Here is a 17,784-nt window from a genome sequence, read left to right as displayed (position 1 = left end):
TTTTGGTTTTTCTCCGGTACCGGGAACCGAACTCACGACCTTGCGCTTGCCAGGCAGGCGCTTTTGCCGCTGAGCTAAATCCCCAGCCCCAATAGTTGATTGATTAAAATACAATAATGATGTATCAGACAGATTGTTTAAAGCTAACCTAGTTGCAGAGGACCACCAGGGTGACTCTCCTTGAGAGAAGAGCAGTTGCTCACATTTTGGCTGAGCCTGACCCTATTTCCATGTATTGATATGCTCAGAGCTGGCTAGGACTTTTCCTTATCCCTTCAACTGGCTTTAAGCAATGCATATTGGTCTAGTCAAGGTGCTGATGGTAGTCTTTGAAGATGGCAGGTGTGTTTTCCAAGAACACCACCACACCCCTCATTGCTCCCTCAAGTGAGCCAGGATGAGGTAGGACAGGAGAGCCAATGCTCCATGCTGTCCACTGGGATCCAGCCTTGGGATGGAGGCTATGACTTCCTGGGGCTACAAAGATTACACATCAGAGATGAAGCACTAACCTCAAAACAGTACACGCTATCTCAGTTGTGTTATGCAGATACTCTTTTGATATATCCTTCTCTCAGCATTTGCAGAGGTGATTTCAGGCCTCCTACCTATCCCAGCTCATGGCACTCACCTACTTCCCACAGTTCTCACAGTCACTCATCCTCAAGCCACTCCCTTCTTCAAGAATGAATAAAAATTTGGTTCAGCCTTGTATCAAGGCTTTTGTTCCGGATAGCCATCATCATGGCTGGACTGAGGACCCCTTGGCTCCCCATAACTACAAATACGCCCTAGTGTCTTTATTCTCACCATGGGTTGCACTGGAAGTGGTAGAATTAACTTGCTAAAGTTCCAATAACTTTTCATGGGATTATAAATATAAACTTCCTGGGTCTTGAAGAGGACTGGGAAGGGCTCTCTATACCTAGTAACAATTCCTTTGGGGCCTATGATATATAGAAAGGGATGTATGTCACAACAACAAAACAAGATATGGGTAAAACAAAAATGTACTTATTAGTTTTCTTAAGGTATATGGAAAGTGGCATAAAATTAAAAATAGGCTGTGACAGATTGGAGGTTTATTTTGTAAATCTAGAGAAGCCATTCAAATATTTAGGATGACATAACAAAAAATAATGTATAACAATGGAATGTTAAAAATGTTAAGTTAACAAAAAACAGGGAACTAGATATAAGAGATAAAAGCATACAATAATAGAAGGCAAAGAAAAGATATAAATTATAGTGGATTTAAAAGTCCACTAATGGTTATATTAAGTGCAAGCAAGTATTCCAAGCAAAAGACCCAGACTGTTAGAGGACAAAGCAAGAGATACTTAATAATTTTAAATGCAAAATGAAAGATAGGGGAAGAATAAAAGGATTTTTAAATGCAATGATAACCCTAATAAAACAAATGCTGGTGTGACTATATTAATATTTTAAAAGAGAAGATTTCAGGATGAAAGCTATTACCAGGGATTAAAAAAGAATAGTACTACAAAAGAGGATTCATTAAGGAAAAAAAGAACCAAAATGTATATGCCCATGATTCCAGGGCTTACACTTGAATGCATGAACCTACAAATGATAGAACTGAAAGAAACTGATAAGCTCCAGTTGCACAAATTTCCACCAAAAAGTGATGAATATTTATTCTTTACAAGTGCATGCAGAATATTCACAAATTAGACTCTATTCTAGGATAAACTGAGATTAAAATTTTGAAAAAAGTGATACAAATTTTTTTCTGACCCCAAGAAAATTAAGCTAGAAAAGAATACAGAAAGATATGTGAAAATAAAGATTAACATCTATATTCAATGAAGAGATTGGCCTATGTCTCTCTTTTGGTTTATCCCTGTGTGGTTTTGGAATCAGGGTAATGCTCTGTTTCACAAATGAATTTTAGAGCACTGCTTCCTTTTTAATTTCATGGGAGAACTTGAGGAGTATTGGTGATAACATCTTTCCTAAAGTTCTTGTAGAATTCAGCAGTGAATCCATCCAGACTTAGGCTTTTTCTAGTTGGTAGGTTTTTAAAATTCCTACTCCAATTCCTCAGAAAACTAGGGCTAGAGGTCCCATTCAACCCAGCTATCCCCCTGCTGGGTATTTTCCCAGATCTAAAAACATCATATCGCAGCGATATATGTGCACCTATGTTCATAGCAGTACAGTCTGTAATTGCTAAATTGTGGAAGCAACAAAAATGTCCATCCACCGAGGATTGGATAAGAAAATTGTGGTACTTTTACATAATGGAATATTATTCAACTATAAAGAAAGATAAACTCGAGGCCTTTATAAGTAAATGGTCACAACTAGAGACCATACTTATAAGTGAAATAAATCAGACTTGCATGTGCAAACACTGCATTGTTTCACTAGTGTAAAACCTGAAATAATTAATTTAAACTAGGAGGTATGATAGACATTGTGAAATGATAGGAAAGCACTCAAGGGTAAAGGGCAACCGGGATGTGGGAAAAGAAAAGGGAAAGAAGGAGAAATTTTGTATGTATGTATGTATATACAGGATAGTTGGGGCTGGGTATTTAGCTCAGCGGCACAGTCCCTGCCTGGCAAGCGCAAGGTCGTGAGTTCAATCCCCGGTACCGGAAACAAAACAAAACAAAACAAACAAACAAAAAAGAATCACTCTACAGGATAGTTAACATAGTTGTTCTACTGTCTTCTATTTCTTTGCTGAAACTGTCAATGAGTCCTTGATTGATCAATATTGCATGTCTCTGTTTTCATGAGAAACCACTTTGAAGATATCAACATGTAATACAACAAGCATTGTTAATTTCCTACCACTTTGTAACTCTGCATTGCCTGTACTGTTCTTTTGCTATTTTGTAAAAGGTTGTCTGTTAATGTTTTCCTCCTTTTATTTTTAACTTAAAAAAAAATAAAATTGCTATTCTGATTTCATTGCCAGTTATTGGTTTATTAAGGGTTTTGAAATCTTCTTGGTTTAGGTTTGGTAATTCATATGTATCTAGGAATTTATTTCTTCTGAATTCTCCAATTTATTGTCATATAGATTTTTCAACGTATTTGTTATAATCTTTCTGATTGCAGGAATGTTTTTGTGATTTCACTTTTTTTCCATTTCTATTTGAAATAATTCTCTCTCTCTCTGTCTGTCTCTCTGTCTTTCTGTCTATGTCTGGGTCAAATTGGTTAAGAATTGGTCTATTTTGTTTATTCTTTCAAAGAATTAACTCTCATATTTCTTAATTGTATTGTTTTTCTTGGTCTCAATTTCATTGATTTCTCCTCTGATTTCATTATTTCCTGCCTTGTACTAATTTGAGTTTGGGTTGTTCTTATCTTTCTAGGACTGTTAGGTTATTTATTTGGGCATGCTCTATATTTGTGATGTAGGCATTTACATGTAGAAACTTCCCCCTTAGGACTGCTTTCACTGTGACCCATAAATTCTGCTATATTGTAGTGGCATTGTCATTTAGTCCTAAAAACTGTCTTATGTCTGCCTTGATTTCTTCTGCAACCCATTGAATATTGAAGAGTGTATTGTTTAGTTTCCATGTAATTACATAACTTCTGTAGTTTTTTTTTTGTCATTTATTTCTCATTTTATTGTGCTATGATCTGATAATACGTATGGTATAATTTCAATTTTTTACATTTACTTAAGCTTGCTTTATTGGCTAATATGTGTTCTATTTTGTAGAAAATTCAATGTGCTGCTAAGAGAAATATATACTGTATTGTTGGATGGAACACTCAGTAGTTAGCTACTAAATCCATTTATTAAAAGGTTCTGTTCAACTCTGATATTTGTTTGTTCATTTTGTATCTAATTGACCTATCTATTTGTGATAGTGGGATATTGAGATCCCTGACTACAATCATGTTCATGTTTATGTGATCTTTTATGCACAGCAGTTTTACCAAATATTTAGAAGAAAAGTACACATAAAAAAAAATTATGGATCAGAAAAAAACTCAGGGAAAATAAAAATAATATTTCTGCCAAGTGAAAGATGCAAAAATTTGTGATATCATTCAAACAGTGCACAGAAGATAATTTATTTTACTTTAAACATTTATATTCAAGAAGATTTAAAATCACTGACCTAAATTTCCACTTTGATAACATAGAAAATGTTTAAAATATTAAAGCCAGTATAAGGATATTAAAGGAACATAAGAGCAGAAATCAATGAAATTAAACACACACAAAATAAAGAAAAAAATTAGTGAATAAGTAAAGGGGTAAATGAAGAATATCAAAAGCTAGTTTTTTGAATATATCAATACAGTAGGTAAAGCTGTAGCTAAGAGTATAAAAAGTACAAGTTCATAATACAAATGATAACAATAAATAATAACAAGAATAACATTACAGCAATACTATAATACAAAAAACAATTTTATGATAATACAGTTTTCATAAAATGGACAAATTTTCTGAAAAATACAATTTACTGAAGTTGACATAGAAATAATTAAAAATAAGAATACTAAATTTTGTAGTTAAATAAACAAAACTAAAATTTCCCATAAGATGGCTGGACCTAAGGCCTGACTGGTAAATTCTGTAAAACAGTAAAAAATAATACTGCAAATCCTTTTCAGATTCTTATAGCAGAAAATAAACCTTACCTAACTGGTTTTAGGACTCTGGCATTATATTAATACTGAAATATATGTAAGACATTAAAAAAAAAAACTGACTACCTAATATCCCTCTTCAACATGGATGCAAAACTTTTTGTGAAAATATAAAAAATCAGACCCAGTAATATACAGAATGGAAAATTCTTCATAAACTGAGATTTATCTTAGGAATGCAAGTTTCAATTAACACAGTATTTAATACAATTCATTATAAAGTAAAATACGGGAAAAACCATGCAATTTTTAATAGGTATTTTACACAGATTATTATCAAATCTTTCTATACATTAGGAACAAAAGAGATACACTTCAATTTGTTAGAGGGTATTTATAACATAAAACTAACATCACAGTTGATGATGCAAAAGCTAAATATTATTTTCTAAAATTGAGGAAAATTTAAGATTTTCCCTTTAATCATTTTCAGTAAACATTGCACTATATGTTCTATTTGGTGCCATAAAAGAAGACAAAGAAACTAAAGTTATACCTGTAATTTTTAAAATGTAATGAGTATAATGTAGTATTTGTAGGTAGCACAATTATGTAAAAAAACCTGCAAGCAATTGCCAAAGGGTACTTCATATGACTAAATTTAATATGTTAGAAGGATATAAAGTTGTAAATAAAGACATTAGTTATAGCCATGAATATTTAAAAATCATATTAAGCAGTACAGACTATAAATACTTAGGGGTAAATTAAAGAAGATATACATAAACGGACAAAATATATTCATGGATAGGAAGATTCTAAATTGTGAAATCAAGTAAAATTAATCTATAGATTCATTAAATCATCATTAAAATACCAGATTTTTGCATAAATTAGAATATGATTCTAAATATACACCAATAAAAGGACCTACAATCGGAAAAAAATGCTGACAAAGGTGAAAAAATTAGGATTTAACTTCTAGTTCCAAGACTAATTATAATGCTACAGTAGTCAAAATAGTATGCTGTGTTTGAAGACAGATGGATAAATGAACCAAATAGAGAACCTAGGATTAAATTTACAAGGTCAATTGACTAAAAAAATGTGTGTCAAAGTCCTTAAGTGGAAAGATTATTTTTTAAAACAAAGGTTATAGAATAATTAGCTCTCACAGGAAAAGAAAAGATGAACTCTGACATTTACCTCACCCTAATCATAAAATTAAATTGAAATAAATCATAGAAATAAATATGAAAACTAAAACCATATAATCTATAAAAGTAAATATACTTGGAAATCTTTGCAACCTTGGAACAGGCAACCATTTCTTAGAACACAAAAGAACACTGACAAAAACCAGAAATAAACAGGTAAATGCTTCTCATCTGCTTTCATAAATCTTCTCATCTAGAGTACCATTAAAAAAAAAAAAAACCAAAATACTGACAGGAAGAAAAAAACTTGTAATAGGTACCACTGAAAAAAGATTGTGTTTTGAACACAGATAAATGGTGCTCATCTGTTTTTATAAATCTTCTCACCTAGAGTGTAATTTAAGAAAAATAAAACAAAATACTGACTAGAGAAAAAACACTGGCAGAAGGTAAAAGTGACAAAAGTTTCTGCTAGGAGTATATAAGGTGCTCTTCTGTTGCCACAGTGTGACAATCATTACCACTTGGAAAAAGTTCAAACAGATATTTATCAAAAGAACATGAGATGTATTGCATACAAGACAATCTACTTAACAACATTAATGAAAAAAATGTAAACTAAAATCATATTTGCAATTTTAAACTTCCTACTGCATGTTTAAACTAAATGTAAGATTTATACCAGGTGTTGGAGAGGCTACAGAGCCATTTGGATTCTCTATACATTGCTGATGGGAGAATAAAGCTGTGCAACCATTGCAGAAAACAATTTGGTGCTTATGTAAAAGTTAACTGTATGAAACATCATTTCCCTTCAGAAATATTTCCCTTAGACATAGAAAGCTCCTGCATCCACAAAGACACTTGAACATGAATGTTCATTACAATTTTATTCAAAAGAATAAAGCAACCCAAATGTCTTTCAATAGGTGAATAAACGTATAAATTGTGATGTAATATCATACTATTCATCAGTACAAACAAGATTTACTGATACATATGCCAAATGAATAAGCTTAAAGAGCAAACAGGCTGAACAATCAAAAACAAACAATAAACTGTACATACTGTACTTTCATTGGTAAGATTTCCTTTATTTCTTATTTTTTCAAATGCAGTGATGTGTACCAAAGTCAGGGCCTCTCACATGCTAGGCAAACACTCCACTGAACTGCATCCCCAGACATCATTGATGTGAAATTCTCTTAAAAGTGAAATTAATTTATAGTAGAACATATTGACTTGTCATTGCCACAGAGAGAGGTATTGGAATTATTACCACAGGCAAGAAAGAGGAAACTTCCTGTACTGTATTATTTCCTGAAATTGCTGAAGTACCAAATTATCACACTGTAACAGGACAAAGTGACACTTATTTGTCATCTTGTAGACCTGTAGGTCAGAAAGCTGTGAACGACATAACTTTTCTGTTCTCTGCTCCAGATCCCACAAAGCAGGGATGGAGTTTTCAGCAGGGCTAGGTGACTTTGTAGAAAGAAATTTGCAGAACGGCTCCACTTCCAAGCTCATGTATGTCTTCAGGAGAATTCAGTTCCATGCAACTGCAGGAATAAGTTCCATTTCCCTGAAGCATATCACACAAGCATCATTTTCCAGGTCTAAAAGCATTCCTTGTCTCATGCCCCTGTTCCCCCAAGGGAGGAATCTTGGTCGAATCATTAAGATAAAAAAAAAGCAGGTTTGATTTCTCCTGTACTTTGGATGTGTGACCTGTCTTTCTGCCTTCCTCTTCAGCTTTGAAGGGCTCCCAGCATTGCGTTGGGTCCATCTGAGAATCCAAGAAATTCCTTGGCTGATCAATTCCATCTGGAAAGACCCTTCTCAGAAGCACCTGAGTCAGGGTTTGACCGCATCACCCCCATGGAAGTTGTTACATGGGAGGATTCCTATGCCAATGAACAGTAAAGTTTTCATGTAAACAGATTAACTTCATCATACATAATGAACCTTAATATAATATATTTAAAAGTAAAAATAAAAATGTAGAAAACATAGGGAATTGGAAAATGGAAGAAAAACATAAAATATGCTTAGAGAGAAATAAGGGACCATGTTGAAATAGTGTACTCAGTAAAGTGTAGTGAATTTAGAATTATATATAGTTATGTATATAATACAAGGAACATATATGCTCAAAACAGTGATTAAAATATTGTCCATTATTTCTTTTTTGGGTTTTGTTTTTTGTTTTTTTTCCCGGTACCGGGAATTGAAATCACGACCTCGTGCTTGCCAAGCAGGCACTGTGATGCTGAGCTAAATCCCCAGCCCCAAGTCCATTATTTCTTGGATAACCATTCTTAGATAATTTTTGCTGAAGTGATCTGAAGAGAAAACAAAAGCAGCAGAAGAATGACCATATTATAGGTAACTGCATGTCACGTCTTTCTAGAGTAACTCTTGCCAGTTCTGTATAAGCTTATACAGAGAATTAATTCAAATTGATCAAATACATATTATATAAAATATATAGGGTAGGGGATGAAACAAGCCTTTTCACAGGGTGAGAATGGTATCTAAAGTAGTGTTACTCAATAAAAATATGGAATAAGCCACATAGATTATTTATTTATTATTTATTGAGTTTTTTTTTTTTTTGAGACAGGATCTCACTACGCTTTTCAGGCTAGCCTTGAGCTCACTTTGTAACCCAGGTTGGTCTCAAACTTGCAAGAATCCTCCTGCCACAGCCTCCCAAGTGCTGGGATTACAGGTATATGCCACCACACCTGGCCCACATAGGTAATTTAAAATACTTTCATAGCCACTTTGTAAAGAAGTTTAAGAAAACTAAATGAAATTAATGTCATTAATATATTTAAATGATACATTCAAAATATAATTTCATCATGTATTTAGTATAACGTGAAATCATGTTATATTTTTTAAAAAGTATTTCTTGGCAATTTTGTGTCCTTTATAAAAGTAAGTATGATAGTTAATAGTTAATTTTACTGCACAACTTGGAGTATTTTTGGGTGAGATGAACATTTAAATTAATCTACTTTGAGTAAAGCAGTTTGCCCTCCCCTAGGAGTGAGCCTGATCCAATCAGCTGAGGGCCTAAACAGAATGAAGAATCTGACCTCCCCAGGTGAGAGGGAATTCTCCAGAAGGTTGCATTGGCTCTGCTGGTTTTCCTGGACCTGCAAGCTACCAGCTTTCAGAGTGGAGCTACCTCAGCTCCCCTAGATCTCCAGCCTGCTGCCCCTACTGCAGAGTTGGTCTTGCCAGAGTTCATAAACCTTAAAGCCAACTGCTTTTAATCACTCTCCCCCTTGCACGTCTAGTAACCTGCCACATATTCTGCTTTTCTGGAGAACATTACCACAGTAACTTTATAATTTATACTTTGAACACATCTCAATTCAATTAAAAATTTGGTTTCTTATTTATACCGAGCATATTTTAGGCCACTGGTTTACCTAATAGATTTACATAAAATGTTTTCTGTAGAAAGTAGATGGTAAATTGTGTAAGCTTTCTGGGACGCACAGCTTTAGCTGCAACTATTTACTCCAGTGTTATAGCTCAGAAGCAGCAGGAGACATGGTAAATCAGTAGTGTGGGTATGGTTCTATTTACAGCTATACTTTTCCAACACTTGCTCTAAACAAATGGAGATAGCTTTCTGGCTCTACAATCTGAGGACAGTTTTTGCATTTTCAATCAAGAAGTTATTTGTCCTGAAAGTATCTTTCAACAGCCTAGGTAACTTTTTCAGCTTTACCTCTTTTTGTTCAATATCAAATAGACCAAACATGCCACCGATTAAAGAAGTCTACTTATATGTAGATAATTTGGAGTACTTAATAATGTTAACATACACGTGAGCATGGTTTCTATTAAACTGATTTAGTAGTTTCATCAAGGCTGTGTGTGTTGGAATTCTATGCTAGAAAAAATAGGTTCCGATAAAATTCATAGACTTATAGGAAAGTTTCCTATAAATATTTACACAGCAGCACTTTCCTATTATTTAGATTCTATGAGCCAAAGTATATAACAAAGAAAAAAAGAACAGAGCTTCTTAGATTCATAAGAGGCTTTTATTTAGCAGATCAGGAGCAAACAGACACAAGTTAAAATGACTTATGAAATTCACATATAATCTATAAGCATTTATTTCCACATATTCTGGTTTGAAGACAGCCTTTGACATTAATGTGTATCCCCAGTGGAAGTGTGATCCTACATATAATCCCAGTTGGTTTCGATATTTTCAACTCCTGTATCAGAAGACTGGGATTTGAAAATTACTGCGTTAATGTAAATTGTACCTAATTTAAGAAACTTTGACCAGAATTGCACCAATGTCGATTGACAAAGAAGGTGTCAGCTGAGAGAAGTCAAAATCTTATCTCGGGAGCCACAGTGAATTCCAGGAACACTGTGGACTGGGAATTTGCTTTGGGATGCCTTTCAGACATTGACCTTGACAAAATCAAGCAGTGTCTAGACAGAACTGTCACCATGATGATTTTGTCTGAATGGATGGTTGGGTCAAGTAATTAACTAATTAATTAGACATTTAATCAATCTTTAAGTGATATTATTAATTAACTGGATGCTTAAAATATGAGAAATAGACACTCCTAAGGGTGAGGCACGTTCATAAAATGTAGTTGCTGCCATCTAAGAGCTTTGTCTTGTTTTATTTGTTGCCTCCCTCCCTCCCTCTCTCCCTCCTCCCTCTCTTCCTGTTTCCCTTCCATCCTTCCTGTCTTCCCATTAACTTTAATCCAAGTTCTATGTATTGGCTTTGGTAATTATGCAAAAGAGCCTGCTTTTAGATCTGCTACTTCAGACTTGGGTCTTATGTCTTCTCTAAAAGAATTCTTGAGGTTTTTTTTTTCTTTTTTTCTAGATCTGAGATAATTTTCACATTCTTTGGTTTACATGTCTTTGACAATGTAAACACTGGAACTTCCTCTCAGTTCTTCTTTCCGAAACTTTGATGAAATCTTTGGTAACTATTCTAGTTTTCTTTTTTTCTTCTCTCTATTTTACTACTGATTATCCAAGTGGTATCTGCTTAAAACCTTAATACTATGTGTGACATACGTCAGTTTCTGTGTGAAAGGAAAAATTAGAATTGATAATTAGGAACTGCTAAGCTATTGTTTCCACTGAGTCACTTATACTCATTTCTGGCAGTGACTTAAATTTAAGAACTAAAGTGTTCTGTGCCCTGTCCTCATTCCCAGTAGGACCCCAAGCAAGCTGAAGACAATATGTCAGTAATTTCAAGGTCCCATAGCCAAATGACTATTTTTAGATCTCATTATCCAGCCCCAACCACATTTATAAAACTCTCCTTTGATTAACTTCTTTTTGAATAACTTCTCTCTGATAACCCTGTCTCCCACGTTTAAGCATGTCATATTTCCTGTAGCAGAAACTCTGAATGTTTCATGTCCCTTCAGCACACCTCTGTTTTAATGCAGCCAAGGTGACAATGTCTTTATGTGTGGACAGGCTCTACTTCAAGGCTTGTGTCTTGGGGCTTGGCTCTGGTACTCAGAGAAGCGGTCAGCTGTCAGGGCTGCCCAGAATGACTGGGATCTGACAGCTCTGGGGATAACTGTCAACACACAGGGATTGAATCTGGTGGATAAATGCTTCAACTCTCTATTTCTCATGTAAAGACACTAAAACATATTTACTCACACCTGAAAAAGGCCCCTAATGGCCACAGTGGGGCTGTGTGAAGAAGAGGCCAAAGCTCCAGTTCAGCTGTAATTTCTCCTCTCACATTTCTCACTACACAGCTACACACAGAGGGAGGCTTCAATTTTCTGAGGCAAAATTGGAAACTACCAAGTGGCATATACTTTTCATTAGGTGGAATATATTCGGATGCTTTATTCATTGATTCCTCACCAAAGTTCAGCATATTAATCCCTTTCAAAGATAGAAATGTCGGGACTTAGTTTAAAAGACTATCAAAACACAACTATAACATGAACTATAAAAGAGGATGTCAGTAAGAAAACAGTTCTTCTAACACCAATACCTGTAGGGGTTGCCAAGCACCATTTGATGTATGAAGGAAAATGAAAGTCCTAGAGGACACTTTAATTTCATTACTACTACCAGTCTTATGTCATCCTAGCATAACACAAGAAAATGCTTCCCAAGTTCCATGTAGTGGTGACTACACAACCTCTCTTATCCTCAATCCTAAAAGTGAGGTTCTGCAGCAGGGGAAAGGCTTTAATTTAAATCTGATGACCTGTGGTTCTGGTATCAGAACTGGGTATTCTCTCCACCCTCAGCAACTATTTTCCCAAGACTTTTCATCAGTCTCTGTTTGCTGCATCCGATCTTAACAGGTTTACCTGGTCTTTGAAGTTATCCCCAATACATTTCCTCCTCTCTGCTAGAACTTATTATATTTCTGTTTGGTCTCAACAGACTCCTTTCTCCAGAATCAGATTCTTTTCTTACTATGAAAACAAAATGCTTTCTTTTTGCCTACGTAGAGTCTGCTTCCTTCCATTCAGATCCTATCTACGCTTCACGGTCGGGCAGAGTCTCCTGCTTTGCTCTGAAAGTTCCCCCCTGCACTCACCATATAGTGATGTCTCATCATATGGGCTACACAGAAGACAGTGATCCCATATAAAATTAGAACACATGCAATTGTGTGCAGTACATAATAACTCGTAAAGGGTTATGTATGCACCATAGTATAATTTCATCATTATGTTACAGTATACTCTTTTAACTCACATGAAAGAAAAGTTTTCTCTAAAATGAGATCCCCTGTTACAACTGCAGTGACTTCATACTTATCACATTTCTTGATTCTATCAAGAGGCCAAAAGCAGTGATTAACGTACATCATGAAGGTTTGCATAAGCACTCTTTCTGTTTGCATAATGGTGAAATTACCTAATAACTCATGTCTCAGAATATATCCCAGTAATCAAGTAACACAGTCTCTTAGTTACTTTTATTGCTGGGACAAAATACCTAACACCCAAAATTAAGGAAGGAAAAGTTTATTTAGCTCACAGTTTGTGGAGGTTTCAGTTCATACTTGGCTGGCTCCAAGGCAGAGTGGCACATGGCGGAGGGCAACAGTTCATGGTGGCAGAAAACAGCAAAAGCAGCAAGAGCAAAAGGGAAGAGCAACAGAGAACAAGCCTCTTTTCTTCCCTTATACTGTATGCAAACTACCTGCCCTAGGGCGGGTATAGCACTCACACCCATAATCTCAGCATTGGGCCATGTTCATAAACTCTAGAAGATAGCCCATGAGTGCATGAGGCTTTGGAGGGACATCCAGACACAAACCATAACAACAGGTCTGTGTCTGCATCCCCACAGCCATCTCCCAAAGGTGGTTCCTATGTGCTATGGACCAAATACTCTCCCCTTTATTGTATCATAAAACCCCAGCCCCAACATGATGCTTTTAGAGTTTGGGTTCTTGGGAAGGAATTAAGTTTAGATGGAGACATGAGGATTGGGCCCTTCTGAAGTGGTTGGAGCCTTTCTAAGAAGAGACAGTAGAACTTTCTTTTACTCTCTGTTTTCTATATCATGAGGATCCAAAAGAACATGAATATATGCAAATCAGAAAGTAGGACCTCATGACACAGGACCTGCTGACAGCTTTGTCTTGGATATCACCCCTAGAACTTTAGGAAATTAATTTCTGTTACCCAAACTACCCAAATTTCTACCCAAATTTCAGGAAATTAATTTCTCTTGCCCAAACTATGTTAACATATTATAGCCAGATAAAATAAGGTAATATTGGTATTCATTTAATTCAGGGAAGGAAACAAGACATGCTGTTTCCAGGCTTCCTGAATTGTTCACATCAATTGAAAAACAATATAACTGCAAGAGTGCACATGCGTGCGTGCACACACACACTCACACACACTCAAATTCAGTTACTTATAGGCAAAATAAGGGGGAGAACCTAAAAGATAGGGGGACAACCAGCTACAGTAGTGAGACACTTTTTTTTCCCAGAAGATCATTAAAGGACCGTTTATTGCTTTGGGCCTTAGGTAAAGGCAAGTACTAACAAAAGAAAAATTCCTTTGAGGATCCCAATATCTAATAAATTGTCCATGTTCTATCACATAATGAATGCATGAGAACTCATGTCTAAAGTCCCTGATGCTCACCATTCATCTACACTGTAGGAGACCACAAAGGCATATCTGGGATTGGATTTAACATTTCTCAAGGGGTGGATTCCATGAAGACCTTTGAGGTTTTGTAGAAACACTGGAATTGCTTTCAAGGCTTAAGAGGGAGCGAGCATTTTGTATGGTTGGTAGATAAATAAGAGAACTTTCCCTGGAGTTGTATAGGATGTGACTCTGCCTGATTTTAAGAGAGCTCCTGCTTTGCAGCCTCTCCTGGGAGTTGGATGATTTAGAGAGCTACCTGGAAATAACTTGAAAGTAGCTCAGAGTTTGAGACAGTTCTATAGGGAGAATAGGCAGAGAAGCAGCCATTGAAATAAATGGATTATGGACCCAGGGATGCAGACCAGAGGCATATATGAGAAAGGTCAAGGCAGGAAAGGGGTTGACTGCTGCTTCAAAGAGGGTACAATGAAGCTGTAGCAGGGCAGAGGTGCTGGATAAGCCCAGGCTTCCTTGCCGTGTTGTCTTTTCTTCTGGAAGTTCTGTTGTTGTTGATGTTGTCTTGAGCATTTCCAGTAAAACTACAAACAATTGTGCTCTCTGCAGCTCAAGGAAGAATTAGCAGAGGGAAAGCCGGAGGAAGGGAAATGAAAGTGATCAACACATGAAAGCCAAGAACTGTCAGAGGAGAGTAGCCTAAGCAGAGCGAAGCAGGGGCTTCACTCTGTGAAGTTAAAGATTAAAAGAGAGTGGGCAGCCACTCAGCAAACTAAAATTTGCAACCACTGTGTCCCGGACCCTGGTACATTGTTCAGGTGGTGATCTGCTCTCCGCGCGTTCAGTTTCAAAGAATGCCTGTTCAGGAAAGGACTTAGAGGTTACCTCCTTAAGAGGCAAAAACTGGAGGTTTAAGGATATGTTCTGTTTGTTTCTAAAATCTGAATTTGCAATTGAAAACCTTTTGTTCCAGTTGTGCATACCCCAACTGTTGTAGTTCTATGTCCTTTCTGGGTTACCAATTTTCCTGATGTGTTTCTATCTTTGAAAACATCTGAGTTTCCAACTTCTTCTTTTCTGAAGAGGAAATAGAGCAAGAGAGGCTGAGGAGTTTGCCTCATTTTTTACTGCTAAACAGAACAGGGTTAGGACAGGGATTCAGGTCCCTTAGTTCTAGTCTAGCACACTTATATCAAGGCTGTTAGCATTCTACATAATCGAGTCTCAAATGATTCTCTTGGGTTATTCAGAGTGTCAATGTCAGAACAGAACATGACTCCAGTTCATTGTTCTAGTCACTTGCTACCCTCTCAGCCTTTCTATTTATTTTCTCCTTTTCCAGGTGAATAAGGCAATGAAATGATCTCAGACAGGTTTCAGAATGTGTGGTGCAGGCTGAGGCCAATGCAGGGCTCCAAAAATCAATTACCATTTCAGCTCCACTGAAGAGAGACAGCATAGAGAGTGTCAGATGCTCAGACCCGCTCCTTCTCCCCGACCCTGCATGAAAGTACTCATTATAGTACGCATTCCGGACTTGTCTACGTAGCAGATCCTCATCTTCCCACCTCTCTTCAGCCTTCACCTCTGAGAGTAACTCTGATGTGGATCAGAGATTGCAGTTCCTCTTCCTCCCCACATCAACACTGAGCAGCTGTTGGCATGTAATGATTTTTCAGTTGCAACTCACTGGGACAATAGTATTGTTTTAATTGCTATCGAATAACCGTAAATTAAGCAAGGTATCAGAGAAGACAGGAGCTGATGGGGATGGGAATTGTACTTCTGTTCAGAGGCATAAATTTGGATGACTGCAGTTTTACTGTAACTCAGAAAAGTGAGAATTTATGATTTTTTTTATATACTGGGAAAACTTCTAGAGTAGATTGCATTTTCTTTCTAATAGTAGGTTTAGTTTGTTCTCTATAGAAAAATGACAGGGCAATAAAAGAGGTCCTTGCTTTATGACACCAGAATATTTTAGATAAGACTCAGGACTGAGCCTTAATTGATTTTATGCTGGTGCAGAGCAACAGCAAAGCAGAGAAAAGAAATGGAAAGATGATGTTACAGCCCCCGGCCAACTTATTCAAAGTCTCAGAAACAAAAAAGGGAGAAAGCTAACATTTTATGTGTTAGAAAAATCAATTCACTGTGTGTTTGTCATGTGTCCATCCTTAGGCAAGGTGCTGTAGGACATTAAATAAAAACTGCAAGACAGCAGAAAAGCTTGGCCCAGGATTGTGTCATTGTTTAAAGTTATATGCACAATTTTATAGCTTGTTTGTTATTCATTAGTTATTAATTGCATAAGGAATTATGTAAATGTTTGAAAAAAGAAAAAAAATATTTAGAATCAAAGACTGGGTTGAGCGTTTCATCCATATTAAATGATTTTGAAAAGGGGAAGGTTAATGTGAGTTGGCGGAATCTAGCGAAGCTTCTTATACAAGATGGTCCCCCAAAGACCGGGGGATATGGAAAGGGGACACAGCTCAGAACGAGGCTAGTGTGGCATAGGACAGGCTGGGAAAATGGGAGGAAAACAGAGGAAATGCACTTGTCTAAAGCAAACTGTTTGTTGTGACAGAAGGACACAGATGCCATTCATTCAGAGCCATGGTGGTTTTCCAAAGAGCCTCGGCCTGACCTACCAATAATGGAATATCTTCTGCTGGCAATAGGAAATAGCATTTAGTTCCTGGCTCCAACAGACAGTTAGCTGGAGGGGATGACTTCAAAGCATTGTGAAAATCCCAGCCTTAAACTGTCTTTGACTTGTTTGTTGATGTAGGCGATCACTGACTAGGAGCAAAGCAAAGCAGGAAAAAAGGATGTAGCAAAGGATGCTTGGCTGGGAGATGGAAAGTCCAAGACCCTTAGATTCCAACAGAAGTGACTTTAAATTCTCATAATCTGTGGTATGGCAAGTGTTCATCTGGCAAATTGATGTTACTTTACAGAATTAGTGAGCACATAAGTGAAACACAATGCCTGGCACTAGCAGACCCACAATAAATGGTAAAATTATTAATTAAAAAGAAAATTGGATACTGCAAAGAAGCTTCCCAGCTTGACACTTCTGCTGGCTTTAGTGCTTATAAGAGAAGACCTGAGGCTTTATTGAAAATTTATTAAATCTCCTCTTGTTTTTCAACCAGTGTGAAATCATGTCAGGCCTTCCTTCTCAGGGCTAGGAGATAACTTCTGTTGTTTTAAACCTTCCCAGAATCGATTTTTTCTTTCTCTGGAAACCATACCTCACTTTTCTTAGAGAAAGCACCTACTCTCCTCTTTTTCTGCAGTCTCTACGGAATTGGGCTTAACTCCTAGCTGGTGGGTGGGGGGTGGACCCAGGCTTTACAAGAACAGCCCATATTTCTGGTCCTGTACCTCTGCCTTCTAGGAATTTGAGTGTAACTTAAAAATCAGTCCAGTGGGAGTAAGTTGAGAAAGTCTTAGAACAGTTGGTTCTTAGTTTACAATAGGGTTACATCCTATTAAACCCATAGCAAGTTATCAGTTGAACATGCACTTAATATATCTAATCTACCATAATTCTGGCTTAGCAATACAGCACACTGAGAGAGTAGTGGTTATTTCCTGCGGCCACACAGCTTGGCTAACCCAGAAATACTGCACACTGCCACTGTCCGGTATCATCAGAATCTTCCTGCATATCACTAGTTCAGGAATAGACTAAACTACTATGCTTTCTACTGCATACCTGATGCTTTTCCACAATTGTTCAGTTAAAAAATCATAAGGTGAATCATCAACATCTGGGACCATCTCTACTGGGAAGTAATGAGCTACATTTCTGCAGGAGATGCTGTAAGGAGCAGACACACACTGAGAGCTGGCTTTCTCATGAGAAGACCTGGCTGGATCGAAGATGA

The sequence above is a fragment of the Chinchilla lanigera genome, unplaced genomic scaffold (assembly GCF_000276665.1).
Source record: "Chinchilla lanigera isolate Chin_1 unplaced genomic scaffold, ChiLan1.0 scaffold00023, whole genome shotgun sequence".
Lineage (NCBI taxonomy): Eukaryota > Metazoa > Chordata > Mammalia > Rodentia > Chinchillidae > Chinchilla > Chinchilla lanigera.
Note: the sequence above shows the minus strand (reverse complement) of the source record.